Genomic DNA, 24925 nt, shown 5'->3' with positions numbered 1-24925 from the left:
TTACCATCCCAGTTAGTTGCGAGAGCAAGTCAAAATTTCTCTGGTAATAATGAAAGTGTACATTTTGTATAGAATCATGGAAAACCTCTAAGATCAATAATTCCTACCAGTGATGTAAGGCCACCATGGCCATTACACTATGTCCTGAAGTGCCATATCTACACGTTTCTTGAACACCTCCAGGGATGGTGACTCCACCGCCTTCCTGGGCAGCCTGTTCCAGTGCCTGACCACTCTTTCAGGAAAGAAATTTTTCCTAATCTCCAATTTAACCCCTTCCTGGCACAATTTCAGGCCATTTCCTCTCTTCCTATCACCTCACAAAGAGACTGAACGCCTTCCTCACTACTTCTTACTTCTTAGAAGTTCCCCTTTATCTCTACACTTGGATACTTCTTTTATTGTTCTCCATGTGTCCCAATTAAAATAGATTCTCTGGTATTTATGTTTATGTAGCTATAGATCATTATTATCTGTGTATTAAAAGAGAGTGAACATGAAAATGAGAAGATGGCATTGCCATTGTGACTGGTTTCTACCAGGATGTTCTAATCCTACTTTCTCAGCTATAATCTTATTTCAGAATAGTTTTTAGATTCAATTTCAGAAGGTTTAAAAAGAAAGAACAATGCACATTAATAAAATTTTTAGCAATATCTCTGAGCTAGAATGAAGTATTTTGCTCTAAGCACTATTAGCTGAATGAGAAAAGTGCAGCAAGTATATTATGAATGAAACATTTTCATTGTTACTTCTTGCCTACATAGTCTTCTGCCTTCATCCCCTGAAATATATTATCAAGAGAGGACAATATTGCAACAGGTAGCACAGCAGAGCAGCCTACTAAGGTTAGTTTTCTGTTCTTCATTGTGCTTATAGCTAGGCTAAAGTAAGGCATAAGTAGGCAAGTGAATTTGCTCTGCTTTCTGTTAATCTTACTAATGTGGTCCCATTATTAATACAGCTCGGCAATATTATAAAAATATCTTTAAATATTAGGACAGTGGAAAATCTGACAGGCTTTTATTTGTTTATCTGTTGAGTCTGCAAGTTCTCCCAGCAAATACAAACACATCATATGAGCAGCTTCACTTAGTGCTTAGAGTGCAGGGAACAGATGTAACATATTATTGTTCATCCTTCATTGCTGCTCATTGCATCACATCACAATGCTGTAAGGATTTTATTGTATACTTTATTGACTCAGCTTCCAGTTTCCTTTTACCTTCTACTCCAGGTCATTGCAGATGGAATGTCTGCAAGATATCTCACTGTTCTCTCTAGCTAAAAAGTACTGAAATTCCTTCTTATTCTTGCAGTAGCCCTGGGTAGTTCCTGTCCTCCAAATTCTAGTCCTCAGTACTAACAATGTCAAGCATAGTTTAAGGCAATGGGGTAGGCCTATAGCTTTTCACTTTCCACTCATGGTAGGAGAGGCAGAGAGTTGAAAGGCATTTTTCCAGGTCTTGGCTGATGGTTGTGATGTCCTAGGACTTCAGGTCTGCAGAGACATAACAACTGATATAAATACACGTTTATAAAGTTCACTTCAAAGCTGGGGATGTGGCACCCTACGGAAGTATTCCTCTAGCGTTAAACTGATACTATGCTGGATGAGAGCCAACAGGCTCTAAGCTTGCTTTTAAAAAGCTGAATCTGGAAAGCTTTTCAGAGAATACATCTGTATTTCTAATTTGCACCTTGAAGGATGAAATTGACTGGAGAGTTGGTGAGAATGAATAAATTGATTCACAGTGGGTTGACAACTCCCAGTGTCTCACTTTCTGTGAAACATCTGTGGGTGATGCCACCACAAAATTTGACTGCTGGCTTGCAAGCTGGTCTACCAGCAATACATGATTAAAAACCTGTTACTCAGATTTATGCAACTGAATTCATGGCACCGTTTTCCAGATTACTTTGTATAACTTTGAATTGGTGATAAGGGGACTGAAGCAGAGCAAGCAAGACCGGTCTCTTCAAGAAATGTCATCTTTGCTCTGCTGAGTCTCATAGACATGCAAGTGGAATAATGCAGCAGAAAATCAAGCCCAGAACTTAGTAATAATTTTTTAAGATCGCATTATGCAATATTATTATTTTTTTAAAGTCATTTTTCTTGTGATTTTGTGTTTGTTTGTTTGTTTACAGCTTTAGAGAGAAAAATAATGAAGATGACTAAGTTTTAGCAAATATTACAGGGTGAATTTTCTAGCAGACAAATCATTAGATGCATTCATTTGTAAATATCAGTGATGGAGATGACAAGTGATATAGATCACAACTCTTGTCATGAGGAGTAGTAATTTATTATTTCAATAATCACACAGCGCAGAATTTAGATTCCTCAGGAAAAAGAGTCACAGTGTTTATGAGTGTGTTAGTATCTGATCGTTATAAAATTATGACCTCAGAAGAAATCAACAATTTCTACAGTGTTTATGAGTGTGCTAACATGTGATCATTATAAAATGTTGAGCTTAGAAGAAATCAACAATTTCTACAATGAAATAGACACTGAATACAACTATTGTGTAGAGCAGAGAGACCTGTGAATCAAATCTTGCACATCATATATTAATTAAATATTTTCTTAATTTGTTCTATTATGGATACAGTATACTCACCTTCATGGCAGTTTAGTCTATGATGAAGGTGCAGAATGCACCCAGAAAGGATCCTTATGTTGAGCACTGCAGAACTGTGACTTTCTTTCATCCTGAGAATTGCCCAATTCCATACAAAAATGAAACAAGAAAAACTCCATGTCCTAGCAGTCTACACTTGGTGATGAAGAAAGAATGAACTAAATACATGAAATTCCTAGCCACTATCTTTTTTTTCGCAAAGGAAAACATAACATTATGCAATTATACAATATTGACATTTAAATTTATTCAGCTCTTATAAAATCTGCCCATGGCTTTTTTTTTTGCCTTTTTTTTTTTTTTTTCCCCCAAGCAGACATTATTGTAGCTTTATTATAAGGAACAATTTGCTATATCACAGCTGGCCATCAGTGAGGCATTGTAGACTTAATTCCATAGATGGCCTTCAGTGAGACATTGTCTGATTCATTCTCAGCTGAACCGTGCCAGGACACATACTTGCTGACTAAAACCAGTGAGAAGCATTTTATGTGTATGTGTGTTTGTGAGTGAGTGCATGCTGTAAGTTTATTTTTTCAGGCTAAAGAGAAGGACTATTAACCACAAACTGTAGAGCCTCTGATTTTATAATTAGAAATCAATTGGGCAAGGCTTAGTTTTGCATATGTGACCTCTTCCCGTGACTGTGTCCCAGAATGGTTTTTCTCCTGAAATTATTTGCTTAACAATTTTACATTAACAGCAAATCTATTTGCAAAATCAGTTTGAAATACTAAATGGCCTGTGTGCTGTTGCTGGCCACACAGAACAAAAAGAAAAGGTTTAACCAGTGTGGATTTATCTCAGTGGTTTGGGGTTTTTTAGGCTTTGGTGTAATATTTTTTTGTAATTTACGTTTTCATCTCATTCTTAATTTGTTTTAATTAAAAGCTGTCACAAAACTTGTTGGCACTGCAGAGTTGCATAGACTTTGGTAAGGGCATGGCAGGGCCAGTTGCATCTGGAGTTGATGTTCATTTTTGTCCACAAGGAGGGTGAAACGCAGCTGGACTGTGTTATGCCAGACAGATTGCTAAAAGACATTTACTCAACTGATTTGGCCACCATGGGCTTGTGTGGTGGTGTGGATTCATTTCTGTTCTGATTGCCTTGGTATTTGGGAATCCTCAGGTGGCAGAGTTGTTAACATTTCCTATTTCCCTTATCTTCTGTATTGTGCACAGAGAGCTTTTTAGCTTGCTAAAAGAGGCAATGTCTGACTGGTGCATTTAATTCCAATGACCTTCACGTTGGTGGGGAGGGAACAGAATGGGACCCAGCAACCTGGTTGTTTCCTGGAACACAAACTAGAATTTGTGGTAGCCTACATTCCATATTTTGCCTCAATTCCTGATACAGGGAGGACTGAATGCTGCATAATGCCACTGTTGCTCTTCTTCCATTATTTGCAGGAGCTTTGCCAAATGTAAATATAAAACCCAGGTAACGTATAAAATACGTTGCTCTTCTGGTCAATCTATGAGTACAGGCTGTGAGGATTGGGGCTGTTCAGCCTGGAGAAGGCTCCAGCTATACCTTACTGCAGCCTTCCAGTACCCGGAGGGGGCCTACAAAAAAGCTGGGAAGGGACTTTTTATAAGGACTTGTGGTAATAGGATGAGAGGAAATGGATTGAAGCTTGGAGAGAACAGATTTAGACCGGACTGAGAGTCTCGTTTGCCATTGGAATGGGCTGCCCAGGGAGGTGGTGGAGTCACCGTCCCTGCAGGTGTTCAAGAGGGGATTGGATGTGGCACTTGATGCCATGGTTTAGTCATGAGGTCTGTGGTGGCAGGTTGGACTTGATGATCTTTGAGGTCTCTTCCAACCTTGGTGATTCTGTGATATTAGGAATAAATTCTTTACGGTGAGGGTGGTGAGACACTGGACCAGGGAGATTGCTCAGGGAGGTTGTTGATGCCACTTGCCTGGAGGTGTTTAAGGCCAGGTTGGATGCCCCTCAGCAACCTGGGCTAGTGGGAGAAATTTTCTAATAAGTAACTCAATAAAATGGTTTTGAAATATTTAATTCACAATAATTACTCTATTGTGGTAGTAGCAACTGATATTCTGGGGGAGCAGGAACCAAGAAATAAGATCATGGGGTTTTTTCCTTCTCTTTTTGGCTTCGATCTCATTATCCATGCAAGCTTATTATTTATTACCTGCCAGTACTACTCTTTTAAAATGTGCAAGAATATCAGAGATTTGTGGTATGATAGGGCTGAATTGAATTGGATCTAAGTAACTGCAGATGTGGCTGTTTTCACCTTTATCAGCTTATCTAAGCTTTTGCACTTAAAGGCTTCTGCCAGTTCAAAGAACAGACACTGGTTGAACAGAGCTAAACTATGGATACACTTCTTAGCCTTTCAAAAATAACACTAACTTAATTCAAACCCATGTACTACAGAACTTGAAGGAATTTAGATATGCAGCAAGAAAAAATCGTTTCTGTTTTTATAATACAAGGAGCCACCAAAAAAAACCCAAAACAAACAAACCAACCAACCAAAAACCACACCACCCCCCAAAAAAAAACCCCACCCTGAATCATATCAAAGCTCTTGAAGTTTCATTTTAGTGGTTTGTTTTTTTCCAAAATGCTTTTTTTCTTTCCATATGAACAAATATAATTTGAGTTCTTCACTCGTTCCCTTGCTTAAAATAAAGAAATGACTAAACTATAAATCAAAATTTAGCACTGGAGAGCAACTCTGTCAATAGAGGCATTTGGGGAGCTTCTTAGAACATTGAAATAATTACAAAATTGGATTTCTCTTCAGCATAGGGATAAACAAAAAATTGCTGCTCCGTAGCATGATGAGATACTGAAGCACATTTCTGCACTGGAAATGATAGGGGAGCCTACTAGTGCAGCATAGATAAAGATGGCTTTTTTTGACCTTGAGGTTGGTTTTGTTTGTATCTCAACCATTGATAGTTTTTACTTCAGCTTGGCATCATGGCATATTCAGAGGAGAATTCTTTTGAATGGGCAAAGATACGGAGTGTATCACAAATGCATTTCAAAAAGACCCTCAGAAATTAGTAGAGAATTCCAAAACTCAAAGCAAATTCAGCCATAGAAATTTGCTAGTAAAATACATGCAAAACAATAACAAATAAAAGGCTGTGGGTGGGAACTGCTGGGTTTGCACATCAAAACTTGTATTCTAAAATCCTTTCTCCAAGTTAGGATCTGTGAAAGATAAACAGGAAGAAATTTTTAGGAAGAGTGTTGAAACACTGAGAAGATATCAGGTCTAACCATATCTTTTCCTTTCCCAAAACTCAGTCCATCAGCTTTCAGACATGCTTATCCATTAACCTTTTGCCTTAGGTTAAGTTTATCAGGCTCCTATGTGGCATTTGCTATTTATGAAAACTTGAGTTTCCTCCTAATGATACCTTAGATAAGATGAGAGTATTTGTTGAAAATCTAATTTTCTGATCCCTATTAAAAATAAGCAGTTGGATCCCTTGTGCTTGTGGATTCTGCCTGATGAGAGCAGAGGAAAGAGACTAAGCCCAGGGAACTGCCTGTACTGCCTTACAGATGAATCAGATGGCACCAGTGGTGACCCTGGCTAAGGTATCATTCATCTAGAATGGCCCCTGTTATCTTTTCCTTTGCTGCACATGGTTTGCACATCCTAGTCAGCAGAGTGCTCAACAAAAATTGTACATGGGTATTAGATAAAGCAGCAGGATATTCCTTTATGCACAGGAGTCTAAATAATGTAAAGAAAAGGCACACTAGGAAACAAAAATGAGGGGAAGAAAGGAGAAAGCAAAAATGGAGAGATTAGTTTGAACATCTGAGGCTGACACTGTGGGGTGATCCTCTCACTGAGTACTTGCAGTCGTGCTAGTGGCAGGAGTCGATTGTGCCATCCAGTTCAGAGGTACCCTGTGTCTCCCTGTTCTTTTGGACTCTGACAACGTGTGTATGTGACTAATAGAGATTGTTTACTGGGGGAAAATGGTTGTCTTCACAAGTGAGATTTCTCTTTGTTGATGGTTGATTTTGCAGTAACTGGAAGGGAGTTCTGTCACTGGGAGCGAGAGGAAACTAATTTAGGAGAACATAGCATGTGGATGTTTGTCATCCTGTGAGATAGTTCAATGACTTGTACTATGAACTACAAAAAAAAAGAAGTTTAAATAATTTGAAGGTCTTTCTAAATCATACAGAAGTTAAGAAGTGCTCTCAGCAGGTACTATAAATGTGAATCTTACTCCTGTCTTAACTTCTCCTACTGTGATTACTTATTTAAATTATGCAGGCAGCTGCCAGGTCCTGGATGTGATATCCTCTCTCACAGAAGCACAATACTTCATTTTGTTTGCTAAGATGTACTAATCAGGAATATCTTGTTCTGCATAATTCTAGAGCACGATCTAAGGCCTGATTTTAGAGAGATTGATATGTCCTAGAGGAATGATTCCAGCGGTCACTCAGTTTCTGTTCATTTGAAGTTTTTTAAAAGATTCACCAAATTTGCTGTCCACCCCTGAGTGGAATGCCAATTCTTGTTTATAACATGATAAAGCTAAAAAGAAGGTCCAAGAATTGTCTCCAGCAGGCTTATTTGCATTATTTCTTCATAGTAATTACATGAACAATAGGGATTCTATACCTAAGAGCAAAATATATGTTGATCTCTATATGCTGAAATACAATCACAGCAAATATGTTTTAATTATATGTGTGATGCTGCAGAAGGAAAGGCATGGCTGAAAGCTGTGCTAATATCTACAGAATGAGTCATAATATAAAAACACTAAAGCATTAATATAAAGCTGCTGCTAATTAAGAATATAATTAAAATATGATAAACAAAGGAAATGAAATAGTTTGGGTTTGGGTGTTTGTTTTTTTTTTTTTGGAAGTAAAGATCTAATTGGAGGATTTGTGTAGGCAGCACGAATGGTTTGCTTTTAAAGCAAATCAGAATTTAATTCTCCTAGAACTTGAGTGCTTCTGAGATGAGTAACAGAATTTCAGTTCATGCACAGTTGTGAAAAGTTGGAAAGAAAAGATACTTCTGTCTCACTCAAAATACAAATTGCTGGAATATGAAGAAACATTTTGGGTTGGGCACAACATTTTTATTGCATGAAAAAGAAATTCCTGCTATGCTGGCAAACTGAATTAATTCAAAATGTAAATAAAATGTTTCCTTTTGACCAGATTAAAATGTTAAATACTTCAAGAGAATGAAATCAATGCATATGCAGGCATAAAGACCTTTGGAATGTAAAATAACATTGAAGCATTCTGGTCAGAAAATGCTCAGGAAAAATACTGCATTGGACTCTTCCCAAGCCTGTATTTGTTTCCTAAATCACCTTTTCATTAGTATGCAGATGAATGGTTGAAGTGAGGATCACAGAATCACTATTTTTGTCTAAAAAAATGCTGGTGAAAAAAATACAGCAACAAGGGTAAGGCTTAGGTTTGGGGTGTGCCTTCTTTGTGGTCTCGAGCAGCTGTCCTTAGGACTTTCAACTACTCACTTTGTTCTGAATGCTGCACTGCTTTATTTCTGTGACTCAATTTCCCCATCAGCAAAATAGGAGAGGAAAAAAAAAAGGCTGCTTTTGCTTTGCAAAGGTGTGGTGATGCTCATAATGGCATGTTCAGATTCTGGAGCAACGTGCAGGAGGCCTGTGTCTTAATATTTAGATGATGATAACGTTACTGTGATTGCAGGAAGACAAATAAAAGGTTATCTCTGGTTTGTGCAGAGCTCTGAGTCAATTGCTGGTGTTCAGGATATGTGATCACTCTCAGCATTGCACCCCGGGGCTGGATGACACGGCCAGTTTGATGATGACTCTCTTTGCTTGGGCTATCAATATAAAGTGTCACTTCTAGAAGAGAATCAGATGAGAAGAGAGCTTTAGCCACAGGGAGTGAGAAGAAATGAGCTCGGCAGTAAGATTCCAGGCAGAATAAATAATGTTTGGGAGAATTCTTAGTGAAGAAATACACTCACTATTGAATATAACGAGGTCTGAATCAGGTACTACTTCTGGGAAGGAAACAGCCCCAAACTCAGAGGATTTCTGTTGGTCTCATACTCTCTATCCATTCATTTCACTATTGTCTGCAGTCAAAGAAGCTGTTGAAATCTGTGTTATCTTTGCAAGGAAGTTGTGGCCCACCTTTCAGGAATGTAATTCCTCATATTCTTCTTGATTTTTAACTGGTTGCTATTGTGATTTTTTTTTTTTTTGGAAGAGTTTCTTCCCATCAAGCAACTCCCCCATGCCCTTGATGGTGAGGAACTGCTTCTCCAATGTTTTTTCACACAGGCTTAAAAATTCAATGACTGTCAAATCTCTTGTAGATGAGACCTGGAAAAGGAAAGAAAAAATATTTATCAAATAGAAAACTCTCCAGGCAACCCTTAAAGTGAATATTTTCTCAGGCATACATAAGATTGTTGGGAGCCTTCTCCTCTTTGCTTTAGGTATCTATATGGCTGTGGTTTGTTTGTCTTTTATAAGAAAAACAACAAACCCAACCCAACCATCTTTTAACCAATAAAATGGCATCTGGAAGTTAAATATTCTCAGCTTAATTTTTTTTTTTGTGGCAAAATTTAAATTGCCTGACATTCCTGTTACCTTTTTCTATGTGGATTTTTAGGAGCCATATGCTCAGCATTTACTTCCTTTTGTTTGTTTGTTTTTTTGTTTCCTGCTTTCTCATTTGTTTACTCTAGATATTTCTGTTTGTTGCTTGTTTTCATTCACCAAGCTGGCTGATGTGTGGTTTTTGACTTTCACTACCACTATCCCTTTGGAATTGTGTCTCAGCAGATAGAAAAAAGATGTATTATGAGGATTTTTTTTCCCTTGTGACAATTCAGAGTGCTTTAGATGGAGGCTTTGTACAGTCTTTTCACATTTTCTCTATTATCCATCACCCAATCTGCATAGCCTCATTCTTTTTTATTGGTGAAGGGCAGATGTCAGACTTTTGACTGTTAAACTCTTATATGGAAGTTATTTTTTAAGGTCTAAATAGTAAGTACACTGTGTATGATACAAGTTCATTACCATCTTCCATTCTGTCTTACAAATATACCTGTTCAGGTCTAGACAATGGTTGAGATTAATGTGGCATTCATCTTAACTGTTAGAACTGGACTGGCTTAGAGACTCACTGTACTTGCAAACAGTATAAAAAGGTTTAAAGCTACCAACCAGCTGTTAGATAGCCATGGTATTTACAAATAAAGAAGTGGAACTGGGGCACCTTCCCTATAGGGACAGGCTGAGAGAATTTGGGCTGTTCAGCCTCGAGAAGGGAAGGCTCCAGGGAGACCTAGTAGCAGCCATCCAGTACCTGAAGGAGACTTACAAGGAATCTGGGAAGGGACTTTTTACAAGGGCTTGTAGTGATAGCTTGAAGCTTGAGAAGGGGAGATTTAGACTGGATATTAGGAAACAATTCTTCACAGTGAGTGTGGTGAGGCTGCCCAGAGAAGTTGTGGATGCCACCTGCCTGAAGGTGTTTAAGGCCAGGTTGGATGAATCCTTGAGCAGCCTGGGCTAGTGGAAAGTGTCCCTGCCCATGGCATGGGGGCTGGGACTAGGTGATCTTCAAGGTCCCTTTCAACCCAAACCATTCTATGAATCTGTGAATCTTTAAATGTCGATTCTTAGCAATACTTAGGCATACTACAATCTCCATGACTGTGACTAGTCTGTTTATGACATATTTACAACAGCTGATAAACATAAGAATTTTTCAGTCTTTCTAGATTCTGTCACAGACTTAGAACTTGTTATTAAGCCTGCATATTGAAAATATATGTAACAAAAGCAGAACCTCTAGCTCTCTCAGGAGCTCTGCATTTCTCATGAATTTCTATTCTGTGACAGGAAACACGAAGCATTGCTGTCCCCCAAACCTCTGTGTGTTTTCTCTTTGCCAGGCTGGGATTGTTGGAATTTGTGCTGTTTAGAAGGGCAGGCTTATAGTCAGGGTAATATTTTTTTCTTGAAAATAAATGCTGTTCCACCAGCATGCTGTACTGTGTCATAGCACATACAGCAAAAGGAAAGGAGACTGGAGGACCCATGGGGTTTCCCTGTTTAGCCTTCTTGCTAACACTGATGCTGTATAATCAGAAGCAGTCATGCACCAGACTGGAGAAAATTATGGCTCCAAGCATTCTTGTCCTGTGGGCTTCTGAATTTTCTGGGAAAAGCTACCTATTAGTGGAGTTGGCATAGCTGAGACAGAGAACTGTGGTCCAGCTGATTAAACATGGACAGACTCCGAAACCAATTGTGCTCAGTGATGAGATATTTAATATGACTTGAGTTTTCAGTATGGGTGGGAAAAAAAGGTTTGGTTTAATCGTGATTTTTGACTGGCCATAATCCCAATTTGTGTCAAAAGAGTTAACATTTGTTAACCCAAGATATATTTCTTAACTGTATCAGGTTTTGTGTGAGAATATCCATAGCAGAACTGAGCAACAGTGCATTTATAGTGCTAATATTTTCGTTGAGCAAAGGCATACGGCAGATTATCTGTTCAGTTAACTTTGCCATCGACGTCCATTTACATACCCAATGATCCCATCTCCATAGGCAAACAAAATATTCTATCTCCTATATCCTGAGTAAATGTGAAAAGGCAGCTTTACTGACTTGCTAAATAATCTCAAATATTTTACTTTATTTCAGGGTCTTGCTGTTTTCAACACTTTATTATCTCCCAGTCAGATAATTGTTAATCTCATTATTGATCTAGTTTGTATGAAAGTCACTTACCTGATCTATTAGGTACCAGAAAAGTATAAAACATAAGCTTTTAGGCTAGTGGTAAATTCTGAATTTTATTGGACTAGAAATTAAGGACTATAAATTAATAACTAGATGTCAGTTGTGATTTTATTTATTGTTTTCTTTGGGAGGGACAGTGTCTTTGGTTCTTTATCTTTCTTTCTAACTCTATATATGTTTCAAGTAAAGAGTTTTGCCAAGTGCCCTTGGAAATTTGAGACAGAAACTCCTACCAAGTTCCTGGATCTTAAATCAGATCTTAAAAACATTCACAATAATAAAACCAAAAGAATTTTAAGACTAGAAATTTATGCAGGATTTCAGCTCCACTTTTTCCATGAGTTTGAGCCGTACTGAATCCATAGGTAGTAACTGTAGAAATCAGACAATGTGTAAGAAGCTAGTTTCTAAAATTATGCATTCTGGATTAATTCTTCGTTGTTTCTTTTAAAGACAAAAAGGGAAGGGATAAAAAAAGCCATTTGATATTTCACCATCAGCAAAGAACAGTGAAGTAAGCTCAGTGAAGGTTGAAGCACACAGTATAACAGAGCTCTTGTGTCAACAAGGACCTCTATGTGTTATTGTAATACAAGTAATTAATAATCATTATTTATAGATGAGTACTGACTCTGCAGTTGTCAGCTGCCTAGCTAACCAGCTGTCATTTGGTTCTCTCAGTAGAGTTCTTTCAGATAAATAGCAGGAATGTACATAAGATATTGGGAATTTCTGTCCTCCTTGTTTCTAGGGGACCATTTGGATCCTTTTAAAGCTTCAGTTCTCCCTATTGTGTCTCTTTCTCTCTCTCTTTTTTTTTTTTCCTGAGCCATATCATAGGTACCTGAACTCAATGTCTTAGAGAAACAGTAGCAAAAACTTTGGAGACCTTCCAATATCTCCCTTATGCAGCTACTTCCCTCTTTTGCTGTTCCTATTGTGCCTGCTATGTTCTCTAGTGAGCAACCTAATAATCATTTCTTTGGAAGGGAGGGAATGCAACAAGGCTGGTGAGACATTGGGAGGGCATGTCATATGAGGAGCAGCTGCGTGAGCTGGGATTGTTCAGTCTGGAGAAGATAAGGCTAAAGGGAGACCTTATTGCTCCCTACAGCTACCTGAAAGGAGGCTGTAGTGAGGCTGGTGTTGGTCTCTGCCCAAATAACCAGTGGTAGGGTGAGAGGAAATGGGCTTAAATTTTGCCCGGGGAGGTTTAGATTGGACATTAGGAAAAATCTTGATTCAGAGAGTGGTGAGGCATTGGAACAGGCTGCCCAGGGAGGTGATGGAGTTGCCATCCCTGGAGGTGTTCAAGAAGCTGTAGGTGTGGCACTTCAGGACATGCTTTAGTGGTCACAGTTGTTGGGTTATGCTTTGACTCAATAATCTTAAAGGTCTTTTCCAGCCTTAGTGTTTTTATGACTACATCTATCATAGGAAAAGAGGTCCTGAGAAACCATAATGTTTCATTGCCTCTTAACTTCAGCCTCGTGTGTATTTTGCATCTTCTCTGCTCCTCAGAACCTCAAAAGATAACAGAGCAGGATAGCTAGTTACCTGTTCTTTCCAAGAAGAATACCCTGGTAAAGAAATACAAAGAACAGCTGAATGGGGAGAATATTGTATGAATCCCATATGGGGTTTTGGCTGTTCTGTGCTCACAGAGTGATATGAGCTTGTGTGGGTAGAGAAAACTGACAGTGATTCAAGCATCATTAAATTAGTACAGATGTCTCCCGCAGCTTCCCACAGTAGTCTTCACCATGAGCTCAGACAACTTGGATAAAGGTCTAGACTAAATCATTGCTGAGTCTGTATGTATTCTGGCTGGTTTGGGATTGGCATATGTTAGACACTTACAGCTTTTGTGGTACTGATTTGTATACAATTTGTCTGTATTCATGCTGAGCCAGATTCTTTTTCTGATGTGACATTGACCCTGAATTTTGGATGTTTTGAGTCACAGGTAGGATAGGTGTTTATAGCAAATGACATAAATACTCCACAGTTAGAATCATAGCGCTGCTATTTTTCCCTCCCTAGAAACAGGTCAGGTTATTTGAAGTGCCAAAGAAAGTGATAATTGTCACTGAGACTTTCGTCTCTGTGTGTACTGAGAAGGTGACTGCAGGACTCCATACAAGTTGCTAGAGGATCAGGGGTAATACATTACCAAATATCAGAGGTGGCTGAAGTGGGCACAGTTTGTTTCTTCTGTTTAACATTGTCTAAGTCTAATGGTTTGTGTTCTCCTCTCCTCTGCCAGTTCTTCCAGAAAATCATTAACCAAGGCAGAGGCTACAATCTATCTCTAGTGCTTTGAAAAATCTTTCAAATTTAATGGTATTGCAAATTGATCACATTATGAGAGACATAACCTTTGCAAGTCAGTTTGTAAGAAATTCACAGGAAGGCCTGACTTTGTGGAAATGCATGGGAAATTACATTAGGAAGCTTTGAAACCACACAAGTCATGTGGCAAATAATCTCCTGTGAAACTGCATGAAATTATAATAACCAGTTTCAGCCACCTTCTGCTCAATAACTGACAATTCTGCATGAATTATGCCTAATAAACATCTAACTGCAATAAAATGGGGAAAATAATCAAATTATCCTCATGCTATCTCTATTTATTCTCATGTATGACACTGATTTTGCTATCTAGCTGCAAACATAGTAACTCTGAAGAAGTTACTTTGGTTTGACATCTCAAAGGGAATTTGCTTTGTAGCATTTCCTAGATGTGTTTCTTAGAATCATAGAACAGCTTAGTTTGGGAGGCACCTCAGATATTATCTACTTCAACCACTCCACTATGGGCAGGGACACCTCTCAACTAGACTCAGCTGCTCGAGACCTCATCTAACCTGGCCTTGAACACACTCAGGGAGCAGGCATCCACAACCTCCTTGGGAAACCCTTTCCACAGTCTCACTATTCTCATACTGAAGAACTTCTTCCTAAGATCCAGTCTAAACCTGCTCTCCCTCAGTCTATTGCTAGACCCTAAGAAAAGTCCCTCTACAGCCTTCCTGTAGGATCCCTTGAGATATTGGAAGGCAGCTTTAAGGTCCCCCTAGAGTCTTCTCTAGGCTGAACAACCCCAGCTCCCTCAACCTGTCCTGATAACACAGATGCTCGAGCCATTGGATCACCTTTGTGACCTTACTCTGGACTCTCAAATATCTCTGTGTGATTCTTACGATGGGGGACACCAGAACTGGAGGTGATATTCAAGGTGGGGTCTCACCAGAGCAGAGTAAAAGGGCAGAATCCCTTCTCTTGTTCTTCTGGCCACACTCCTCTTGATACAGCTCAGCACATGGCTGCCTTCTGGGCTGCATGAGTACACTGATAGCTTGTGGTGAGCTTCTCATGAATCAATGCATCCAAGTCTCTTTCTTCAGAGCTACTCTCAACCCACTCTGCACCCAGCCTGGATTTGTACCTTGGATTGGCCAGCCCCAGATGCAGGACCTTGCCCTTTGGCTTGTTGAACCTGATGCAATTGGCACCGGCCCACTTCTCAAGCCATTGAGAAGCCATTCACATTCCCAGTAACTGGGAAATATTTATAGAAAGAAAGAATTTATACTATACCCATGCGCACAGTTAGTCTAAGTACATTCCAGTAAGTGATATTATCACAGGGAAGCAGATAGTTTCTATGATAATCAACGTGTAGGTACTAACAATTTAATTTTTCAGTTCTCTTTATTTCACTCAGTTACCTTCTCAACAGTTTTCAATTTTAGCTCAAAGCTGGCTGCAGAGCTGATGTTTATATTTCTGCACTGTGGATGTGTTTGACAGCCAATTGCTAGAGAAGAGCTTTCTATTTGCACTGCCAGCTTTACACATTTTGTGGTTTTAGACAGTACTTACTTCCTTATGTTCAGACACTGAAGTATGCTAAGCAGTCATCTGAAGGTTGAAAAATTACCTTCGGAAAAGGTATTTTAATGCTTTCAGGTTCATTTTATTAAGTGTGATTAAATAACAGGATGCATTAAATAACAGAATGCATTCTGCATGGGTTTGAATTTCCTTTATTAAGAAAGAAGATAGGTTAAATATATTATCCCTGGGATCCTCCTAATCACTATGAGCAAAGCCAGGGTGAAAGTAGAGCCTCAAAGCACTGTAAAATCATGACAACTTAAATAAATAGAAATATCCTGTCACTTTTTGACCATCCTGGCCTATTGTACTTCTTTCTGCCTTCGCTGATCTAGGTTATAGCTTGTCTAGTTTGACAGACTTTGTAAGCAGCCTTCAAATTACTGCTGTGGATATGCAGTGATTAACTTTTTTATTCTTCTTCCACAATCGTAAGAGCATGTATTATGTGATATTGCTCTGACATTCACTTGAGAAAATCATTTGGAAAAACACAAAGAGGTCTTAGCACTGAAGTGCAATGCACCCGGTGCCTGAGAATGAAGCCTAGCAAGTTCTAATAAGCTCTTAAAGAGGAAAGGAAAAAAATACAGCTCAAACAACATGGAAGAAAAGCTCAGAGCAGTGTGAATAAGATGATGATGATTAAAGGAACAAAGAGGAGGATTTAGTATATAGGAACTGCTGAGCTTCTGGCTAGCACATTGAATGGGAAATTCCCATGGCTTGTGGGTTATTACAGTCTTCCCCATCTTTTGTCTATGTTGAGGAGGGAGCAGCAAGAGAGACTGCTGACAGTAGAAACTGACAGCCAAAAGGGAACAGTCTTCTGAATTCATTTTTGGAGACTTCACACACTCTTACAGGCAGTAGAAACTACAGCATAGTTTGTGTCCAAGACTGACAAGATGGAGGAAGTAGTAAATGGCTTTACTGTGCTTTCACTGAGTTGGAAAAAGATTGACAAGTGCAGGAGCCACTGTTAATTGTAATGCCTGAAGCACTGGAATTGTTAATGTAGGTTCTTGACCCCAAACAGTAGGAGATGACAGACAGATCCTTTCTTTCCCCCATAAAGACGCAGAAGAGGGAATATGTTTTACAAGACTAAAACTACATCCAATTTTTGAGGCTCTCTGTACACAGCTTTCAGATCTCCTGCGGTGAACCACAGTACACTAGAGATGAAATAATAGAGAAGCAAATGAGAGGGGATAGGATTCCTCTTTGGCAATATGACACAATTTCATTGCATGTTTCCAACTATCAGAAACAGTTGGATTAAAAAAATCAAGACCTTTTTGCAGGAGCGGTGTCTGCTAGAACACGAGAAGGGAACAGAAGTCTGGGTTCAGAAATAGTTACATGAACTCCAAGCTAGGCAGAAAGCCAACTACAAAAAGGTGCCAGCCATCTGAGGCCACTTGACACAGGACACTTGGGTGCTAAATAGCTGCAGAAAGCAGTGACTAAAGGCAGCAGTCCAAGCTGCGGTGGGACAGGTCATATGTGGTGGTGGTGTTCTCAGGACAGACGGGAAGACAGATGGTATTCCCAAATGGAAAAGGCCAAGGCCAGAACTAGGAAAACAGAAAGCTTTAGCTATCATCTGGCTTAACATAAGGATTCAGAAGAAGCAAGGTATATAAGGAATGCATACAGAAAAATCAACCTGAGACCATGCCTTGAAACAAAGATAGCAAAGAGCAGACACGAATCACCATGTCTTTGTTGCCACCGTAACCGCTAAGATGAGCATGCGATTGTGGATTTGGGGAAGACTTTGCATCTGAGAGCATGGCTTCCTCCCTCCTAGGGAGTTCTTCTGGCAGAGGGAACAAGTTCTCTGAAACAACACAGGCAATTCATAACAATTCTAATTAAAAATTAATACTATGATTAACTGGAGATAAATGTGTAGAGCTGTTTAGGAATGGCTTGGGTAGTCCTACAGTCTGGATATTTTTTGAGCCTGACGATAGGTTTTTGTCTTCCATCTGTTTAAACAAGTATAGCTATCTTCTCTCTCCCTAGATGTTGAGTGAAAGTAGATATTAAAATATTATTAGTTCAGCCTGCTGAGGTAGAAGATATGTGACAAATACAGAAAGGACCCAGTAGTGCTCTAGGCAGGAAGGACTTAGACCAAGCTTCAGCCACATTCCTGGAGGCTTTTAGTTCATCAGTTGGTTATCACCAGTGAATTAGAACAAACAGTTAGATCCCAATCTTGTCTCCACTTTTCAAACAGCAGTTCACTCTAGTGTATCATAAGATGATACCAAAAGGTAAGCAATGAAAAGCAGTTTGTGCACAGTTGCAGTATGAATATAAACAGAGACAAAATTAGCAAATCAAATAGAATAAAAAAGCAGTAGCAAAGAATAAAGAGAAACATAAAAGAAACCATCTGGAATCAAAGGTACTCAAATGACATGGTAGGAAACTGAGGCAGACAACAGCAGAGATTACACTCTTAAATGCAAGTGTTAGGGATATTATTGCTTTAATTCTCCTTGAATCTGGTTATGAAACTGCAGCTGAGAAGTGTGAGCAGTAATGTCGTTTGACAGTTACTCCAGAGGCTTCAGGTTACATGATTCTCCTATCTTAAATGAAACCTTTGTCATCCACGGACATGTCTGCTTCCTTTCTAAAAGTGTTCCAAGTACTGACGTTATGTCAGGCACATCAAGCCCATGCTCCAATTTGCCATTAGCTAAAGAACAATGCAGAATAGTTGCTTTTCCTCTTCCCCACTGTACAGCTAAAATTCCCGTTGCTAGAGACAGGATCAGCCTGTCCTTGGAGAAAATGAGAGATTCTATTAAACTGAAATTACATTCAGTTTATTAATCCTGCATTGTGTGCAAATGAATAGAATGTGCCTATAATAGTTTAATTATGAATGATTATTTTAAGATATGGGTCATCAGTAAACTTGCTCATTGTCCATCGTGTCAGAGCACAACGATACGCATCAGACCTTTCTTTAACAACTAATGATGCTCATATTTGTAGAGGGGGGAAAAAAATCTGCCAAGATTCATACAGAAAGAAACACATCATGTGTAAGGTGCATTACAGATTTTGAATGCATTGACATGTATAAATGATTGTAAAAGTCTCTTAAAGCCTTCTGCATTGCACATAATGAGCTAGAACCTAGCGCTTGGGAAGAGTAAGAGAAGCTGAAAATCCTGTCAGTAAATTGTTAAGATGGGGTCTGCGTCATAAATGAGGAACCTGCAGCATTAGGATAGTGTTGGTGTGTTGTGTATCTGTGTAACATCAAGTGAAAACCAGGGGTGCACTAGTTAATGCCTTTTAAAAGATTCCAGAGAAGGAGAATGATGATGTCAATTTTAAAATGAAGTTTTAAGGGCAGATTATGCCTTTTCCCTTGAAACAAGTAAGGGGTAATTCCCTTGTAATTACATGAGGATGAATTAATTACTTTCTAACAAACTCAAATGAAAACTTGACTACATAATGCTGCATTCTCTTTTCTTAATTAAAAATGTCCAGGAGCATTTTCCTAATATGTAGATTTCCTCCGTCTTGTGAATTATTGATATATTCATGCTATTTTTACTAATATGGGGAAACTGGGGCTACAAATCCTCCCTTTGATGATGCATCTCGTTATGGGCTTAGTCTGTACCAAGTTGCGCATCAACAACACACCTGGAGAGGACTGGAAGTGCCCAGTCCTACTGCAAAGGTCATTTAGAGCTTTCTGCTGTCTCTGGGAATGGACCAGCCCTAAGTGCATTGCATACTTTCCTGATGGTGGGCACATGGCTTGAACATGAAATTCATTGTGCTGAGCAAGCTGTTGTTTTGACTACCATTGATTTGCCAGGTAGCTGACTGAGAGCAGGTGAGACAATTTCCATCTGCAGAAAAGACTCAGAAATCTCTCTGCATACTCAGAGTTGGAAAAAAAAAAATAAAAGAAAGAACTTCACAAACCTACCTTGGAGATTCTACAGTCATTATCCACACATTAAATCCTCGGCTGCAGAGGTAGTTTTAAACCAGCTATGAATGTAGTTTTGTTAAGAAAATGTGGTTAAAAAGATGATGAAAAAATATCTGTGGAACAGGAGAATTTCATATCAGTAACATGCTCAGGTGTTTGTTTTCTTACTGCAGAGCATTAACAACATCTGCTGAACAACCCTGTGGATCATCAGTACAGGTCAGGGGCTGAGCTGCTGGAGAGTAGCTCTGGAGAAAAGGACATGGAGGTCCTGGTGGACAAGAGGATGACCATGAGCCAGCAATGTCCCCTTGTGGCCACCATGTCCCCTTGTGTGCACCAAAAAGGGTGTGGCCAGAAGGTCAAGAAAGGTCCTCTTCCCCCTCTACTCTGCCCTAGGGAGGCCGCATCTGGTCAGTTCTGGGCTGCCCGGTTCAAGAAGGACAGCAACTTGTTGGAGAGGGCACAGAAAAGGGCTACAAAGATGATGAGGGGACTAGAATGTCTCTCTTATGGGAGAAGACTGAGCAAACTGGGGCTTTTTAGTCTGGAAAAGAGCAAACTGAGGGAGGATTTCATCAATGCTAATCAATATTCAAAGGGTGGGTGTCAGGAAGATGGATCAGTCTGTTTTCAGTGGTGCCCAGTGGCAAGACAAGGGGTAACAGGCACAAACTTAACCATAAGAAGTTCCATCTAAACAAGTGGAGGGGTTTCTTTAATGTAAGGGTACTGGAGCATTGGAACAGGCTGCCCAGAGAGGTGGTGAAGCCTCCATCTCTGGAGACATTCCAAGCCCTCCTAGATGTGTTCCTGTGTGACCTTCTCAAGGTGAACCAGCTTTGGCAGGAGAGTAGGACTCAATGATCTCCAGAGGTCCTTTCCAACCCCTACCATTCTGTGATTTTGTGTGTAACATAGAGGTTCTTTGAAGAAGTTTAATCTCTGCAACTTCTCTTGCATTGATTGTAATTATGCATGTTTGTAATAGATGTACGTGGGAGACTATAAATACATCTTATATATTTGGATGCATGTTGGCAACACTTTTAGATATGCATTCATTATTAGTGAAAATAAGGTTAGTTTTGTGGAAGTACACTGGGTCTTGTTACCATTAATATTGGCTCCACTGGCTGTCATCTGCATTAGAACATAAAACAGCAAAGGAATTAATAATGATCACTGCAGTGTTCAGAGGCTTTGTGTTGAATAAAGCTCATTTTATAGGAATGGACCTGTGCTGAGGCTACATGGGAGCCATTAGCAGAGTATTAATACAGGGCATCTGCATCACCATTAAAACTAGGAGAGGATCCAAAATCTATCCTCTTGCCATAAATCCAAGCACAAATTGTGTGATGGGGTTGCATCTGCTGCTTCAGAAGAGGTGTTTGAATTCATAGTCCCACAGCCAGGGCAATGATGGAGGAAGGAGATTTTACTTCCTCTGAGGTCTAATTAACTGAATCTCACAGAAAGGAAGGTAGTTTGGCTCACTCTGAACATGGTAAAGTTTTCCAGTGAATAGACTTTTCTGTTTGTTTTGGGATGCTGTCTCATAGTGGGACATAAGAAGTAGAAATAGAAACTCTCATTCCATTTATCAATATTGCTCTGAAAAATAAGAGGTCACCTCGTAAGCACAGGCACAGCAAATAAAGCTATGGGTACAGAAAGCAGTTTCACATTTAGAACATTGGTGAGGCTTTTTCAGCAGAAACCAATATTCATTTATCATATTCATTATGCCTCTCTATCATTCACCTAGACCCTATATAATTATGTGTTTAATGATCTTTAACCTTCACATGAACACAGCTTGCTGAAGCTTGACGATTGCTGAAGATTATCATCCACATCTGGTAGAAGAGAGGAAATACTGCTTGGTAAAAAAACCAAAACATACCATGCTTTGTGGCTTAGAATTTCACTGCAGGTCTGTGAGTTAACTTTGTAAATAGATGATGTTTTAATCCTAACTCCAAACAGTGAAATTATTTTGGGGATATGGCTCTTCCATAGGTCATTTATTCTTACATTTTGCTACTAGAGTGTAGGAAATGCCAAACCTATAAAAGATGTTATAGTCTGTGAGCCTGGATGCTCATTGTAAAAGCTACATGTGATTTCAGGGAATGCCACATTTATGGCTTGTTTTTTTGTTTTAATTGTTTTTTTAATTAAGTAACTAAAAAATAATATCATTGTTGCTACTTAGGGTTAAAACCTGATCTGATGATCAGACTCAGCTTTAACTTTACGATTATAAAATGCTTCTATCTTTTCTGGATTTAGTTTAATGTTTTGTCATTCATCAGTAAGTTTGCAGATGACACCAAGCTGGGGGCAGGTGTTGATCTGTTAGTCAGTAGGAGAGCTCTGAAGAGGGACCTTGACAGACTGGACAGATGGGCAGAGTCCAACGGCACGAGATTTAACACAACTAAGTGCCGGGTTCTACATACTGGCCACAACAACCCCATGCAGTGCTACAGGCTGGGGTCACAGTGGCTGGAGAGCGGCCAGGCAGAAAGGGACCTAGGGGTACTGGTTGGTAGTAGGCTGAACATGAGGCAGCAGTGTGTCCAGGCAGCCAAGAAGGTCAATGACATCCTGGCCTGTATCAGGAACAGTGTGGCCAGCACGAGCAGGGAGGTCATTCCGCCCCTGTACTCAGCACTGCTTAGGCCACACCTTGAGTACTGTGTCCAGTTCTGGGCCCCTCAGTTTAGGAAGGATGTTGACTTGCTGGAACGTGTCCAGAGAACAACAAAGCTGGGGAGAGGTCTCAAGCACAAGCCCTATGAGGAGAGGCTGAGAGAGCTGGGGTTGCTTAGCCTGGAAATGAGGAGGCTCAGGGGAGACCTTCTTGCTCTCTACAACTACCTGAAGGGAGGTTGTAGCCAGGTGGGGGTTGGTGTCTTCTCCTAGGCAACCAACGTCAGAACAAGAGGATACAGTCTCAAGCTGTGCCAGGGGAGGTTTAGCCTGGATGTTAGGAAGAAGTTCTTCATAGAAAGAGTAATTGGCCATTGGAATGTGCTGCCCAGGGAGGTGGCAGAGTCACCTAAACACCAGGTGTTTAGGAAGAGACTGGATGGGGTGCTTGGTGCCATGGTTTAGTTGATTAGATAGTGTTGTATGATAGGTTGGACTTGATTATCTCAAAGGTCTCTTCCAACCTGGTTAATTCTATTCTATTCTATTTTATAGTGTTTCAGATAGCAATATCTTTTGATACATAAGGCTTGAATGTGTTAGAAGAAACAATTAATAGTAATCACAGACTGTTTCGTTTTCTTTCTCTTGGTATTTTACTAGCAAAAGTTTTAGAGCTCTACATAAATTTATACCAGAACTGATTTATGAACAGTAACTTCTGTTGGATAATATGGGTTTGATTTACACCAGGTAGTATTTTGAGAGCCTCCCCTAGTTGTTAGCAAATAGAAAGTTGCAGAATTTCAAAGCATTCTCAGGTTTCTGTGTGGGGTATCTGGTTTATCCAGACAGTGCCTTCTTAGAAATTCTGGTTATAATTTTTCACTGTAAGGCTCTGTGTAGCTGGGTGAACTGAGAGTTCCAATTGCTTGTTGTGTGCATGCAGAAAATCTTGTGATGTGACATTCCCTGTTATTCATCTATGAATGTTCTGCCAATACCTTAATATGTAAAGTTAATAACATAGAGATTTTATTCAGGAAACAAACAGATGATTAAAGTATAAATCATAGAATGGCTTAGGTTGGAAGGGACCTCAGGGATCATCTACTCCAACCTCCCTGCTGTGGGCAGGGATGTCTCTCAACTCGACTCAGGCTCAGTTGCTCAAGGCCTCATCCAACCTTGAACACTTCCAGAGAGGAGGCATCCACAGCCTGCCTGGGCAACCTGCTCCAGAGTCTCACCACCATTGTACTGAAGAACTTCTTCCTGTGATCGGTTAAAAACACCAACGGATTCTGGATTCATCCTGACAGGCTCTGGGACTCTGAAAATACTTTTTGATGTTGTGAACATCTAGATAGAATATAATCCTGCTCCTAAAGACAATAATCCTTAGGACAAGAGGTCTTGAACAACCTGGTCTAGTGGAGGGTGTCACTGACAATGCCAGAGGTGTGGGAATTTGGTAGATCTTTAAGGTCCCTTCCAAACCAAACCATTGTACGAATCTCTTAGTGAGCAGACAAAACTGCAAAACTAACGAATGGGGGAGTGCTGTTAACCTAGAATAGCATCAGCTGTGCTGATTATTCTTAAGTGAAAGCTGTTGGCAGCTGCAGAAAGAAAAACAGTTTGAGTTTTTGGAAAAAGGGCTCTACTATCACTCGATACCCATGTGTATGTTTGTGTGGGTTGGGTAGGAAGAGTGAGCTTCATTGAGTCATTCATATTCACAGAGAGTTAAAGTGCTTTTAAAAAGTTGTTAAAGCAATGGTATAACAATAGATGGTGTGGTAATAATGTGTTTCCCAGCAAAACACTGAGAAGGAGGTTAGACCTCTCGTAGTCAGTGGGAGTTCTGCTATTATTGCAGAGCAGAGAATACACTGGTGGCCCAGGATTTTGTATGTATAATAAGCCAGATCAACTGGAAAATCAGACCTGACTGCTGTTGTCTGCTGTGCTCATTGCAACAATTCAAGATTCCTTTTCTGAAGGTACTGTTAACAAGTCTTCTAAGCTCTTATTCCTGAACAGCTAATTTGCAGCTATAACTGTATGTGACCAATTATCTGCTGAAGGATCTGCAGAGCCTACTTGTGGTATGACATAAAAATCTACTTGCGGCTGGGCTGTAGCTAGTGTCATAAGGCTTTTATTTCTTCCCCCATGCTTATTTTAATATCCTAATACAGATTCTTATATCAAATGACAATGCTGCCCAACCCCAGCAACCACTGCTATCAGTTGAAGGGCAAAATGCACAACCAGCAACAATTTCCCTTGAGCTGTATGCAGAAAAATAAGCAAATAGAAGTCTCGCACTAGTTGTGAGTTGTGATGCAGCTATCCTAAAAAGGTTGTATATATTTCCTTCAGACTATTTTTTGTAAGGCAGAGATAAATACCAATAACTAGAAGTTACATTTTTTTAATGAGTTGTTATTCACTTCTTACTGTTCACATTGAGTGTGTTGATTGAAGAGTAAATACCTTTCAAGTACTATTACTGTATACTGAAGTTATTATCCTACAGATTTGAATGTGTTGGCACTAATATGGTTCACCAGTTGCCATTCTCACCCTCACAAATGAAAAATTACTGGAGGTAATATATTTAGTTCTTGGTTCTGAGCCTACAAACATTCAGTGGAAGTCTTTTGTCTCCTGTGTTCAGATAACAGAGCAAAACCAAAACAACCAAGGAGAAAATCTGGTTTTCTCATGTTGTTTGAGATTTTTATAATCCTATTTTGTTTTCTGAAAAGCCAATTTGAACTTAAATATTCTTATTTTCCAATGGAACATTGAAGAAAATGGGAAGATATGTGCAAGAGTTCTGCTGTTTCTGGAAACTTGTTTTAAGAAAGCTTTCTTTCAAGAGAAATACTTTTAGAATAAGGAT

The 24925-nt window shown here is 39.5% G+C and overlaps 1 protein-coding gene across 3 annotated transcripts in view; it reads left to right on the top strand.

The window, feature by feature from the left end:
- CDH8 (cadherin 8) overlaps positions 1–24925 on the top strand; it is a 165451-nt gene that overhangs the window by 35967 nt on the left and 104559 nt on the right. The gene's annotated exons all lie outside the window — the stretch shown is intronic.

This window comes from Dryobates pubescens, chromosome 19 (assembly GCF_014839835.1).
Source record: "Dryobates pubescens isolate bDryPub1 chromosome 19, bDryPub1.pri, whole genome shotgun sequence".
Taxonomy (NCBI): Eukaryota; Metazoa; Chordata; class Aves; order Piciformes; family Picidae; genus Dryobates; species Dryobates pubescens.
Note: the sequence above shows the minus strand (reverse complement) of the source record. Positions and strands in the feature narration are given on the sequence as shown.